The following is a 13,755-nucleotide window of genomic DNA, read 5'->3' as shown; positions in this document are numbered from 1 at the left end:
TCCGAGCGTTTCAGTGCAATTACACAATTACTGTTAAATTGTCAAATATTAATTGATCCTTTACTGATTAGTGAAATCCACAACCAAATTAAAATTTCTAATAAAGTGTTTTGATGGTGTCTGTTTCTATCTGAAAACAATTGTTCAACAACCAATTGTCCCACAATAATTCAACAACAAAAAAGTGAACAATGCATTTTCAAAGAACACACAGCTAGTACAGAAGCTAAACATGTAAACAAAGATGTATGTATAAAAGTACCTCACACATCATGTGATACTAATGTAATGCTCATTATTGAGACAAGAAAATAAAAAATACAATCAGAAGTATAATAGGTGCCTTATCAGATTATACAGTGTCACAGTGACTGCTCTTCCAATAGCAGACCGAAGAAAAGCCCAAACAAGATGAATCTAGACCAGGGGCGGATTATCCAATAGGCAACCTAAGCACGGTTCTTACCTAGCTTACCAGGCCATCTGTAGTGAACAATTTCACATATTTTTCACCACATCAAAATTCTGCTTTTAGGTATGGCTGGCATTTGTCTATCTCCCAAACCCACAGCACCTTCCTACAGAATCAAAGTCTCTTTTCAAATTTACAATCCCTGACAGGGTGGATTACCCAATCAGCAAGGTAAGCGCTAAGCCCATGCTTATCTTGCTTATTGGGTCATATACCCCTGATCTAGACAGACATACACTGTCAGGGGACAGCCCCAGCAAGGAAAGACCCTCACTGTGCATCCTGGCAGATAATCCGAAGAACTGACACATAGCCCTTCCCAGAATCATAAGTACAGGAAAACTTACTGATACGGGCAAGCAGCTGCTCTCCAGTGGCGGCTGGCTAGAGTATTTTCCGCAACCACCTAACAAAGGACCCCAGCTTATATACCATCCCAGCTGGGACCAAGGCTCATCGTTTTTCCCCCACGTCCTTGGGCAGTCAGTGTTCCCAGGGACTTCACATCCAAGCCCAGATATTTTCCTTCTTGTTGCTAAGGCATTCTTTGGCCTTGGCCACTGGCCCAGTCATGCCACTTGTGGCCTTGTACCTTAGCCCAAGTCCATCCCAAATCCATCCCCAGCGTGCTTCGGGGAAGAGAAAAGCGTATTCTATTAGGGAGGGGATGCATATAGCTGAATAGCATTACCCTACAGTCCACCTCTGCATACTCTCCTAATGGCCTTAAAATCTTACCGCCCCCTCTTCCGTGATAGCCCTCGGACTTGGTATGCAGAGGAGCATTGCAAAACCAGACCACATACTCAGTATAACTAGCAACACAGGAAAAGACATAGTAAGAAGAGCCCCAATATCACCCAGAAGCCTGTCTGCCAGGCAGATGGGAGGGATTGCAGCCAGCTGGAGACAGGGTCAGCGGCATCATGTTTGATAGCAGTGATGTGTTGCTGCAAGTCCCGCAGAGCCAAAGACACATTTTTAGAGGCATCAGGGCTACACATGCAATATTCAGTTTTTATCATGACACAGATGCCACCCTGGGTGGCGGTTAGGATGTCAAGGGCCATCCTACTCTGAAGGACAACCTTCCGTATTTGTTGAGTCTCCCCATTCAGAAGGGTGATAGCCCACCTGGGGTTGTTAAGGGCAGCTGTGGTGTGTCTGGCTAGCGCCTTTACCTGCCACTCCACATCTATAGTGGTGGCCTGGGGCAAAAACAGAGACAAGGAGCAAAACCACCATGATGTGCGCTGGTATCTGTGCTGGGCTGTTACACTTTACCAATTGCTGGGAACACTGGGGAGGGTGGTGTAAATATTAGCCACTATGTACAGCCACCCCCAGGTGCAGTGCCCCACCCAGCTGGCCACCCATGCAAACCACATGTCCAAAGCCACCCATTGGGTGATGGGTATGCCCCTGCCCATAGGCTTTGCTTTTGCTTCCCTAACCAACTATTGGCAACAACTAGCAGTGTCCTAGCACGCTGTTGTTGGGGGTCCAACCCATCACTCTGAGGGGACAAGAGGTATTAGTTCTGTTCCGACGCTCCCAGTAAAAGGGGACTTGGCCCTTAATAAGAACTTGCTTTCACTTGCAGTCGGGCATTATACACTGTGCATGACTTTCTCCAACATGCTGTACCTCTCTTTTGTTCCTTGCCACAACTGGGACCAAAATCCCAGTGGCAATCTCTCGTTGCTTTGCTGTGGCCACAGGCCTCACCCGTACCCCTCGGGGTAACAGGCTATGTCCAATTGGCACGGCTGACCTTGTATTAACACTCTTAAAGCCCGTTATTTGTTTTACAGCTACCTTCTCTGCTGGAAGGCCTCCTCTTCCTTTGCCTCTCAGTCCCACACTGCTCCTTTTTTCTCATTCTGTCTCTCTTCTTATACCCTCACTTTCTAGAACTCTCCCCAGTTTCACCTGTCTCTCTCTCTCTCTCACCCATTCTCTTCCCCTCTAGCCCCCTGTATCACTTTCTCATCTAATCTTTTTGTTTCTCTCTCCTTCAGTCTCACCTCCTTTCTTCACTAACTTATATAGGGGCTATAGGGTGTGGGCTACATGGGGTATGAAGGGGTGCTAGTACCCCAGGAGCCTGACAATTGCCTGTAGTTGCTTCACAGTTTCTGCTCGGGAGTAGGCTTGGACTTTATCTATCACCACTTCAGGCATCACTTGGATCTTACCCAACCAGATAACAACCAAGTACTTGACCAACAAACCAGGCCCCTGCATTTTTCCCCCATTCACTGCCCATCCCCGTGACTGGAGGTGCATGCTACCTCACCAGCTGCAGTCTGCATAGAAGCAAACGAGTCAGAGGTCAGCATGACACCATCAACATTGTGGAATATGGCCACCTCAGCAGGGGGAATCCACCACTTGAGGTCAGTAGCAACCATGCCATGGCATATGGTGGGGCTATGCAGGTACCCTTGTGGGAGCACAGTGAAAGTCCACTGCCTCACCTCCCAACTGAAGGCAAACTGGTCCTAGCTGTCTGAGTGTAGAGGGATGCTAAAGAAAGCATTAGCCAAGTGGTAAGTGCCCAATGCCTCCCCCATTTGCCCCATCATCGGCACGATGTTGGGTACAGCTGCAAACAAGGGGGGAGTCACCTTAGTCAATTCCCAGTACTCTACCATCATTCTCCAGGAGCCATCCGGTTTGCACATTGGCCATTCAGGACTATTGAAGGGGCTCTTGGCCAGTCATAGAATCCCCACTTGGTGTATCTCCTGCACACCCTCAGTGATTTCTTGGTGCCCGCCAGGGAGGCAGTACTGCTTAAGGGCCATGACCTGAGCTGGGGAAGTGAACTGCACAGAGGACCATTCAGCATTACCTTGTACTACAGTTTTTATGGCTTTCACCTGCAGTCGGAACTCACTGGAGGTCTGCATCTCCAGCCCCAACAAGATATCTCTGCCCAGAATGTATTCCAGTATCGAGGCAAGGTATACTTTGGTAGGCCTTTGGGGATAGCCTTCCAATCCGCAGCACTAGTTTGATTTGGCACACCCTGATGGCCCCACCCCTGTACCCATCAATAGTTGTTAGTGGGGGTCCAGTGTATGATCATTTTAGTGTGTGGCCTCCGGTCCCCTGTTACCCAGCCGAGGGCTTTCTGCACCTATTGTGCACCTTGGCCACACCCCTTAGTTGAGGGGTGAGGGACACTCCCACCCCTCAGCGAGGGAGCCATAGGCTTGGCCTCCTCTTGTGGGCTCAGGTCAGTGCCTTTGTGGAACCCAGGTCTATTGTTAGGAAAAATTCTACATCAAAGAAACATATTTTATAGAATAGACAGCTTGATCAAACATATGGCACAAATAAGAAATGCCCTTGCAGGGAACTGCTGCATTGAGACCCCAGACTGCTTGTCTGAGATGCATGGTCCAGGCTGGTCTTGTCTCGTGCCCTCCCATCAGTCATTTAAACCTGTCCACTGAAGTGCTCAATTGCTCCTAGGTCTTGGGGTGATAAAGAGTGTGAAGAGTTCATTGAAGATCCAGTGGAAGCCTCTGTATAGGATAAAAAAACCCTGATACGATTTACCTGCCGAGAACACTCTGGCCTGTTGGCTCGGGAATCTGTCCCTGCACAGGTTTTAGCCTTGGCCAGGGTCTCATAGGCGGGTCAGCTTTCCTGTGCCATCCAGCATTTTCTGATGACAGTGGCAGTCCACGCATGTAGGCCCAGTCTAGGATAGCATGTGAATCTCCCTGGACAGTCCTCTCTTAAACCCAGGAGGTGGTCGATTGCACATCTCTTTGCTCTGGAGCAGACAATGCTTCAGCCTCTGCAGTCAGCTGGTAAGACTGGTCTGTTCGTTGGCTGTTTTCTACTCTCAGCATAGGGGCTTTTCTGATGACTATCCACACAAAAGGAAACCCTAGTGGCGTAGTGGTTAAGTGCTAGGGCTGCTAACCAAAGGGTCAGCAGTTTGAACCTGCCAGGTGCTCTTTGGAAACTCTATGGGGCAGTTCTACTCTGTCCTATAGGGTTGCTATGAGTTGGAATCAACTTGACGGCACTGGGTTTGGTTTGATTTTGATGCACACAAGTAACAAAAGCTTCTCAGGAGCAGAGCTGATTTTTTTTTTTTTTTTTTTTTTTTTTTGTCCAGATGTCTCATTTCTATAGGGGCTTGCTTTATATATCAGTCTGAGGGTTGTCAGTGGCCAGATTGAGTGGCCAGGCTATTAGCTATAAGCCTGCATCACAATTTCCTTGAGCCCCTCTAAAAATGGCCCTAACTGCAGCAATTCCCATCAGGACTTGGAGGCAAAAGTTGACAAAGGTGTGCATTAATACATCAACATCATTAGTACATACAATAAGGATTTGTAGGGGCCCCAAGGGACTTATCCGTAGTCAGGCTGGGGCAAGTGTCTCAATGATGGTGACCTCAGACCCAAAGTATACCTCATTGGACTTTAATTGTAACACATGGCCTTTGCTCCTCTGTGCTGACAGAGAAAATAGGCTTAATCCTCAATCTTAATTATTTCTGAAAGATCTGGGAAAAGTTGGCAGAGCCCTCACTCATTTGTGGAGTCATGCCTCCACCACACCAAGCACAAGCATGTGTCCAGCCCAGTTGCCTGGTAACCTGGAGGTGGGCCCCCCTCTTTTAGTTTTCCCCTTACCATTGCAGCTGCAGCTAGACTGCTGTTCAGTTATCTTGGCCAGGGCAGCTATCAGAGATTCTGAGGTCTCTTCAAGGTCGCTCAACACAAACTATCTTGAAGGGCTTTTTATTCCTTTTTTTTTTTTCTTTTCATTTCTTTTTTCCCTGCTGTTTTAACTCTTGCTTTGCACCGGGTGTTACAGGGTGTTCTCAGCACCAGGGACCTATTTATCCCCTCCAACTAGCTCCAGTCCCATGCTCTGCTGACTGAGCTAGCCAGGCTTCCCTGGCCACCCTGGGATTTCTCCCACAGAAAAGCATATGGGCCAGGCCACCCCACGTAGAGGTCGCTGGCCACCCCGGGATTTCCCCCTAAGATGGCTCTTGCTTCCGCAAACGGGGTACCAATGTTTCAGTGGAGGAGGAATATGCTGCGCGCAAATCCTCCAGCTGCCGCTCTGCTTCCAGCTGCCTAATTAGGGCCCTAGCAGCTGGCTCCGCATCGGACGCCCCTCTCAATGCTGCCAGTAGAAGCCACCCCACACAAGCCGCCTCAGCACCGCAATCTGGCTTTTGCTTTGGGGCCTCCCATGAATATCGCCATGCCCGCAGCAGCGGCCACACAGCTCCCGCAACCAAAACAGGAACAACCTTCTTTTCTTTCTCAACATGCAAAGACTGTAGTAATGCAGCAATCCCTGTGGCGTTTTCGGGGAGTTCCAGTACTCACGCACAGGTCCCCAGACATCAACAATCTGGGCTAGTGGTCCCAGGGAATGCGTCCCTGGCCACCCTGGGATTTCCGCCAGCGGAGCCCGCTTTTCCCCACCCATCTGGGAAGGCCGGGTGTGCTCCCCAGAATCCTGCCGATCATGCCACTTGTCGAGGGACAGCCCCAGCAACAGAAGACCCTCACTGTGTGTCCTGGCAGTTAATCTGAAGGACTAACATGTAGCCCTTTCCAGATTCATGAGTTTATTTGGGAAAACTTACTGACACGGGCAAGCAGCTGCTCTCCAGTGGCGGCCGGCTGGAGTATTTTCTGCAACCACCTAGCAGAGGACCCAAGCTTATATACCATCCCAGCTGGGACCAAGGCTCATCGTTTTTCTCCCACGTCCTTGGGCAGTCAGTGTTCCCAGGGACTTCACATTCAGGCCCAGATGTTTTCCTTCTTGTTGCTAAGGCCACTGGCCCAGTCATGCCACTTGTGGCCTTGTACCTTAGCCCAAGTCGATTCTGAATTCATCCCCAGCATGCTTCGGGGAAGAACAAAGCTGATTCTATGAGGGAGGGGATGCATATAGCTGGATAGCATTACCCTGCATGTACACAAACACACATACATAGATACACACCTGCATATGGACCTAGTATGTTAAGTTTGGGATGGGGAATTTTATAACAGTAGAGTTAGAACTAAACACCTTCCAATGTTGCTCAACTCCCTCTTCTAGCCCATGTTCCTTCCAAGAAAAAAAATACATAGGTAGAGGAACCAGCTCTGAAAATTCCAAACACTGCCCTTTCACATGGATTCTTGAAGCAAATACAATAGGCAGTGATCTCTTTCATGCTAACAAAATTTCCTTGCCCATCTAACAATATCCTAGCCCAGTCGCTACCTCTTCTGTGATACATTCAGTGTTCCTCCCCACAGAAAAACAAACATTTCAGCCATGCATCACTTCAATCCCTGTAGCATACTGTATGTATAGCACTTCCCTCAATGCGTTTAACAGACAATTGGAATTGTTTATAAATCTCTCTCCCCCACTGGCTTATGAGTCCATTAAGTCTACGAATTGTATTGGTATATTTTCAGTTTGTATCTCCAGTGTGTCTAGCACAATACCTGGCACAGAGTAAATATACATTCAGTAAGTATTTGTTGAATAATTGAGGTAAATTAAACTTGATGAAAGCCTCATTTCTCACCTGTGCCATGAGAATTGGATGGCATTGATCTGATGCTTTCACTCTTGACATCACTGAATCAGTCTATATTTCTATTTTATAGTTCTCAATTATTTTCAAATATTTTAATTGCCATTTACTTTGACCTAATCATGCATTTTCTAGGAAAGCATATTACCTCTTAGCTATATTGATGAATGGAATGAAATGAAGAAAGTATCATTATACGGCAAAAAGACTGCAACCTCTGTAGCCCGAAAGGCTGGTTCAAACCCTGGCACCACCTACTACCGGAATAATCATAGGCAGCTCATTTAAGTTCTATGAGCCTCGGTTTTCTGATTTCTAAATTGAAGATAAGAAGGTCTCCCTCTGAATATGGTTATGGGAATCAGAGCTATTATATACCAAGACCTGACAGAGTGCCTGGTGCATAGTAGGTGCTCCATAAATTATACCACTATAATGCGTGTAAAAGCACTTTGTAAACTAAGGAGCACTACATAAATGTTAGTTACAGCATTACCTCTTATTGTGGTACTTTATTGTTATCTAGACTTATCATAATTATATAATATAGAGAAAAGGGTCCAGGAAAAAGCCACAGTAAATCCGGATACTACTGCCATAGTAACTAAAAAGAAGGAGAGACAGAAAAGGAGTCAATGGACACTTGATTGCTTTTTGTTATATTTACCTGCCTTGTGGATGACCAAAAGCGTCTTTCCTTTTGCCTCCTAATGAGTCCCGGATGATTAACAAGTCTTATACTCCGAGTAACGCCTGGTGGCACATTGGTTAAGAGTTCAACTGCAAACCAAAAGGTTAGCAGTTTGAGTCCACCAGGCGCTCCTTGGAAACCCTATGGGGCAGGTCTTCCCTGCCCTATAGGGTCACTATGAGTTGGAATTGACTCGACGGCAATGGGTTTGTTTTGGGGTTTTTCTTTGACTCCAATTAGCTTTTCAGGAAAGTAGTCAGGCCTCCAGATAGAAGTGGAACCAGAGCTGGAATTATGTTAGGAATTCCGAGCTATATTCTCTCCATTTCTCATGTCCACTTCTCTCAGATGGCCAGATTCATTGTTCATTCCATATGATCTGGTTTCTCTGTTTCTCAATTCATAGTCACCAACCTCCCTACTTCCCCCTCCCCATCTCACTCCAGAGCTCAGTTTTCACATGTCCCTCAGTTCTGGCTGCACATAGAAATTAACTGGCTTTTCTGAATCGGGTGCGTGCCCTGTTCTAGCCAACACTGGTGGGAAGGGTATAGGAAAGTATCACATGTCATAAAGATGGGAATCAGATCTGCCGTTATAGATGGGCGAGATGTTCTCATGAGGCATAATGATTATAGATGTATCAAGTGTACCTTCACAGAGTGTGGTTTGTACAGGTACTGTATGTGAGGGTCCAGGGTATAGGCAGAGTCCCTGAGTGGTGCAAAGGGTTAACGTGCTCACCTGCTCTCTAAAAGCTCAGCTGCTAACCAAGGAAGTTCAAGTCTACAGAGGTACCTCAAAAGAAAAACCTGGCAATTCTGACAAAACTCAGGCATGGAAAACCCTATGGAGCACAGTTTTACCATTACACATGTGGAGTAGCCGTGAGTCGGAACAGACTTGATGGCAACTGGTTTTACTGGAGAGTATGGAGCAATTTTACTCGAAGCCCACTAACAACAATAGACAATTAGGTAATATCAGAATCAATGAAATCAAATTATGCAGATTTTAATATCTTTAACTACCATCCGGCTGCCCTGACCAATTGCAGCTCAGGTTTTAAACCATCATTAAGTTCTACGACAGGCACCATTTGTCTTCATTCTACTTAGACCGCTCTCTGTCTGCTGTTAATTCACTTTGTTAGCCCTATTTCTGATCTTAGAGGAAGACCGTATAGTAGCAAGGCCAGGCCTGCTTCTAAACTCTGACTCTGTGACCTTGGATAAGTATCACTGCTTCTCAAAACCCAGAACCCACACTTGTAAGACGGGGCTGGTAATATCTACCCTGCCTGCTATTGGGGTTGTTAGGATGGTGTCCACAGATACGTGTCAAAAACATTTTGAAAACTGTGAATGCAGTTTATGAATGTCAGTGCAGTGTTGTGGCTAAGGGCTCTGAGCCCCTCTGATCTGGTTTTAAATTCTGGTTCTACCATTTATTATTCTCATTTTGAGCAAGTTACTTCACCCCCTTTGAGCCTCAGTTTCACTGTCTATAAAATTGGCATAAAAATATAAATATAATATTAATACCTTGTAGGTGTTTCATGAAGATCAAATGTAATAATACAGATAAAGTGCTTTGCACAGTGCCTGCCATGTAGAGGGCATTCTAAATTTCTTAATTATTATAAAATATTATTAATACCTATGGGAGCTGTAGATTAAACTTTTGGCTTCTGTCTAAAACATAACATAAATTTTCAGTTACCCTTTTCACTAGAAAATGAGGGTGGCCTTTGCTTTTACCCTACGGTTGCCTATTTTCCTATCTCCTTTTCTGTCCCTTTGCTTGTTAGATAGACTCTTTCCCTTAATCCAGTAGATACTTGGTCTTTCTTCTTTTGTTAGCTATCTTCTCTGAACTGCTGAGTTCTGCCTTGGCTTCCAGATCCTATTTTCCAGGCCCTTTATTTTAAAATCAGTCATGTTGGTTCTTGCCTATTGTTTTATTTATCTCCTCTTTCAATGATTCACTTATTAATTCAACAAATAGCTATCGAGGGCCTACTCTGTGCCAGATGTTGGTGATACAATGTAAGGAGAAAAAGACATCTTCCCTGTTTCTATAGTCTGGTGAGAAGACACACATGATGGGTGATTTTTTTGTGCAATAACCCATGTGCTTTTTCTCTGTGGCCCTCCTTCATTTGGACAGTTAGACATAAGGTAACCACTACACCAGGGAAGTGTTTGGACATAGAAAAACTAGAACTAAAAATAACCAAATTCTTACTCCAGTTTTAAAAGCTGAGGTCCAGGTGTAATTTTTTTTTTTTTTTAGCCAAATTGATGACTAGGAGGAAGCACCTTTCTATCCTTCCCTCTCCTACCAACTCCACCTCACGAGGTAGAATTCCATTCTAGGAACTCTACTCACAAGGTAGAGTTCAAGGAAGGGTGGAGCAAAGGAAAGAAAAGGGCAGTAGATCATGAGGAAGGAAAGCCAGGGGCCTAAGCTCAGGGGATCAGACTCAGAGGGAGCTTGCAGAAAAGGAGGAGGATGTTAGCATCCATACTCTGCCCATCTTCCTTGAAAGTGAAGGACCTTCTGTGGCCAGGATAAGGATGTAAGATGTGAGACCACCCCCTCATTGCAGCAGCAGCACAGAGCCTGTGACCATCTAAGAAAACGAATACACCATTCCAATGACCCTGTGAAGACATCTTTCATATACACACAAACGCAGTCACTCACTCACACACCAGATGGAAGATGAGATCCTAAATATAAAGTGGTTGAGGTGTGAAAGGGAAGAATGTCCTTGGCCAGGCTTGGTGAGATTTTTCCCACAAGCTTAAGCAGTGATTAAACACAATTCTCTTGCACAGGCATTAATTTGATAATCATGTTATTATACAATTAGAAACCAAGGTCAGTGCTCTGAAGGAAGAAAACTTTGAGAGCATTTAAGAGAAGGACCTGACCTAGACTAGAAAGTCAGGATTGGCTCCTCTGAGAAAGTGACATTTGAGCTGAATTTTCGGTGATAAGTAGGAATTAACTAGATAGAGAGACGGGGAAAAGAAACAGTATGGCAATGAACCTGTCTTAAGGGGCACCACCGTGTATTCTAAGAGCTAGACAAGTGTCAGTGTGGGTACAGAGGGCAAGGGAAAAAGGTTCGAGATGAGGCTGAAAGGAAGCACTAGATTATACAAAGACTAGTAAGTATTTATTATTAAGGACTTTGGCCGTTGGCCCAACAAAAATGGAAAACCATTGCATTTAAGTAAAGGGGTAAAAAGATTACTCTGATTATAGTGTAGAAAACAAATAAAGAAGGACCAGAGTGAAAGCAAGGAGGTTATTGCAGGAATCCAATCAAGAACTAATGAGCAGAGATTAATGGGTTTCTTCTATTCCAACTTGTTTCTGGTTTTTCCCATCACCTTGGATCTCAAAAAGTTTTGATCTTGTGAATGGTTTCATCCCCAAATTCTATAGTATTGTTGATGTTGTTTGGTTGTTTTTTTGTTTGCTTGCTTGTTTGTTTTGTAGAATCTTAACATTTTAATTCAGCCCTATATCATTTTACTTTAAAAAAAAAACTCTTTCCTGTCTTCACTATATCATCCATATAACAGCCATCCTGAATTTTAAGATGTATACTAAAAGAACTTAACATCTCAGATTTATACTTACCCATAGTCCCTGACTTCAGTTTATTCTGGGAGATCTGTCCACATACTCAGTCTCTTATTATTCTTTGAGAATTATCCTTGATTCTGAGTGCTACATTTTGAGGATTATTAGAAAACAAGAAGTTATCCAGAAGACAATGACCAAGATGGCAAATGCACTTCAAATCATGACACGAGTGATTTGCAGGATGTTTAATCTGACAAAGAAATACCTTTGGGATTAAAGTGAAAAATGCCTTCAAATGCAAGCATTCTTCTGTTTTCCCCCCTGTGTCACTGAAAAGGTGAGAACTAGGACTAATAGGAGGACACGAAATGGATGCAGATGTCTTCTTAAACGGAGCTAAAGTTCGATCTATTTATTGTCTGAAATATAACAGTCTATCTTGGAATGCAGTGAACTTTTAATCCTTGGGGATATTTAAACAGACTCTGGACAGCCACATGTCACAAAGGTGAGCAAAATCAAGCATAATATAGAGGCTGGGATTGGATATCTTCAAGGTTCATTGTCAGCTTTCCACCAGTATTACTACTTTTCCAGCAGCAACACTAATGGGAGAAGGGGAGATGGAGTTGGGCCTTATTTTCAGCTCCCAATTTCTGAGTGATAGCTACATCCCTGAAAGTGCTAGGCTGCTGTTCATAAAATATGCATGTGTTTAGGTAATTACGCTTTTTCAAACGTCCACTTTATTTTTGGTTTTATTAGCCATTGGTTTCAATTATCTAACTCTCAGAACCTTCCATTAGCATGGATTATCATTTCACGAATAATGGTATTGGCAAAGAATATTGAATATACCATGGACTGCCAGAAGAACGAACAAATCTGCCTTGGAAGAAGCACAGCCAGAATGCTCCTTAGAAGTGAGGATGTTGAGACTCTATCTCATGTACTTTGGACATGTTATCAGGAGGAAACAGTCCCTGGAGAAGAACATCATGTTTGGTAGACTTCCAGAAAAAAAGAGGAAGATCCTCAAGGAAATGGATGGACACAGTGGCTGTAACAATTGGCTTAAACATAGCAATGATTTTGAGGATGGTGCAGTACTCAGAAGCATTTCATTCTGTCGTACATAGGGTCGCTCTGAGTCAGAATTGACTTGACAGCACCTAACAACAACCCATTAAAAAAAAAAAATCCCATTGCCGTTAAGTCAATTCCAACTCATAGGGACCCCATAGGACAGAGTAGAACTGCCCCACAGGACAGAGTAGAACTGCCCCATAGGGTTTCCAAGGTGGATTGAAACTGCTGACCTTTTTGTTAGCAGCTGAGCTCTTAACCACTGCATCACTAGCGCTCCACAACAACTACATCATTTAATAAATGCATACTCCCTGCTGCTGATATGTATGAGACAGTTACACTTAAATTAGTCATCAATTGGTAAAAGAGAAATTGCTATTTTAAAAAACACTTTTCAAACAAAATTTGTCAGGGAAAAACTATATAGACCGCAATTTCTTTTAAAAGCCCACATTTCATGTGCTTTAGATAATCAGATTTGGTGATATCTGTTTAAAACCTGGCACATCTAACAACTAAGACATAATATTTGGTGATGAGGAAATTCTGGTGTTTCTTTTCCAGCACCTAGGCAATTTAGCTCTAAAGGAAAAAAGCACAGAGGAAACTGGTCATCCTGACATGACCCTAATGCTTAATTCAATCATTGTATTCTACCTTTTTCCCATCTCCCCAAACAAGAACAATGGCGTTAATTATTTCTTTTTAGATGCATTGAATCTCCAGTACTTAGTTCAATAGAGAGAGATGGCTTAAACAACCTGATGAAGCAGAAATTGGCAAGTGGTCCTGCCCCACCCCCCTTACTCCAAACATACATGTAAGCTCTTATTTAAAAATCTCCTCCATTGTCTCCTCTTTATTATCTTCACTCCAATCATTGTTTGAAATAAAAACACCCTGCTTTGTTATCATATGTCACTCTTGTTTCCCTTTCACTTTCATCTCTTAGCCTCTTTTCCATTTCCCTTGTGTGTGTGCGTATGTGTGCAGTGAGTTAGCCTTTTTTCCTGAGGCTTAATTGAAATATTCTAAACTCCTTTCTTCCCACAGTCCTATTTTTCTCTCATGATCAGCTAAGAGGTGCTAGAGAGAAGATAACACAGTAATGGACCAGAAAATATTTGGACAATGGTGTGTCCATTTTAACTTTGGATATAGTAATGTCTGGAAATTTTGAGTGCTTATATTCTTAGTTTTTTAAACTGTGTCTTTAAATGTCTTCAGAACCTTGTGGACTTTAGATAGACTTGGGTTTTAAAGTAATATAACAATTATATAATCAGATAACACAAGTACTGGTAAGGA

At 43.9% G+C, this 13,755-nt stretch overlaps 1 long non-coding RNA gene across 1 annotated transcript in view; it reads right to left on the bottom strand.

The window, feature by feature from the left end:
* Positions 1-6,173, bottom strand: part of LOC126068081 (uncharacterized) — a 281,892-nt gene extending 275,719 nt beyond the window's left edge. Inside the window, exon 1 of the long non-coding RNA XR_007515541.1 lies at positions 6,111-6,173. This is a non-coding gene — a long non-coding RNA (uncharacterized LOC126068081). The remainder of the gene's footprint in view (positions 1-6,110) is intronic.
* Positions 6,174-13,755: the final 7,582 nt, after the last annotated feature.

This window comes from Elephas maximus, chromosome 26 (assembly GCF_024166365.1).
Source record: "Elephas maximus indicus isolate mEleMax1 chromosome 26, mEleMax1 primary haplotype, whole genome shotgun sequence".
Classification (NCBI taxonomy): Eukaryota; Metazoa; Chordata; class Mammalia; order Proboscidea; family Elephantidae; genus Elephas; species Elephas maximus.
Note: the sequence above shows the minus strand (reverse complement) of the source record. Positions and strands in the feature narration are given on the sequence as shown.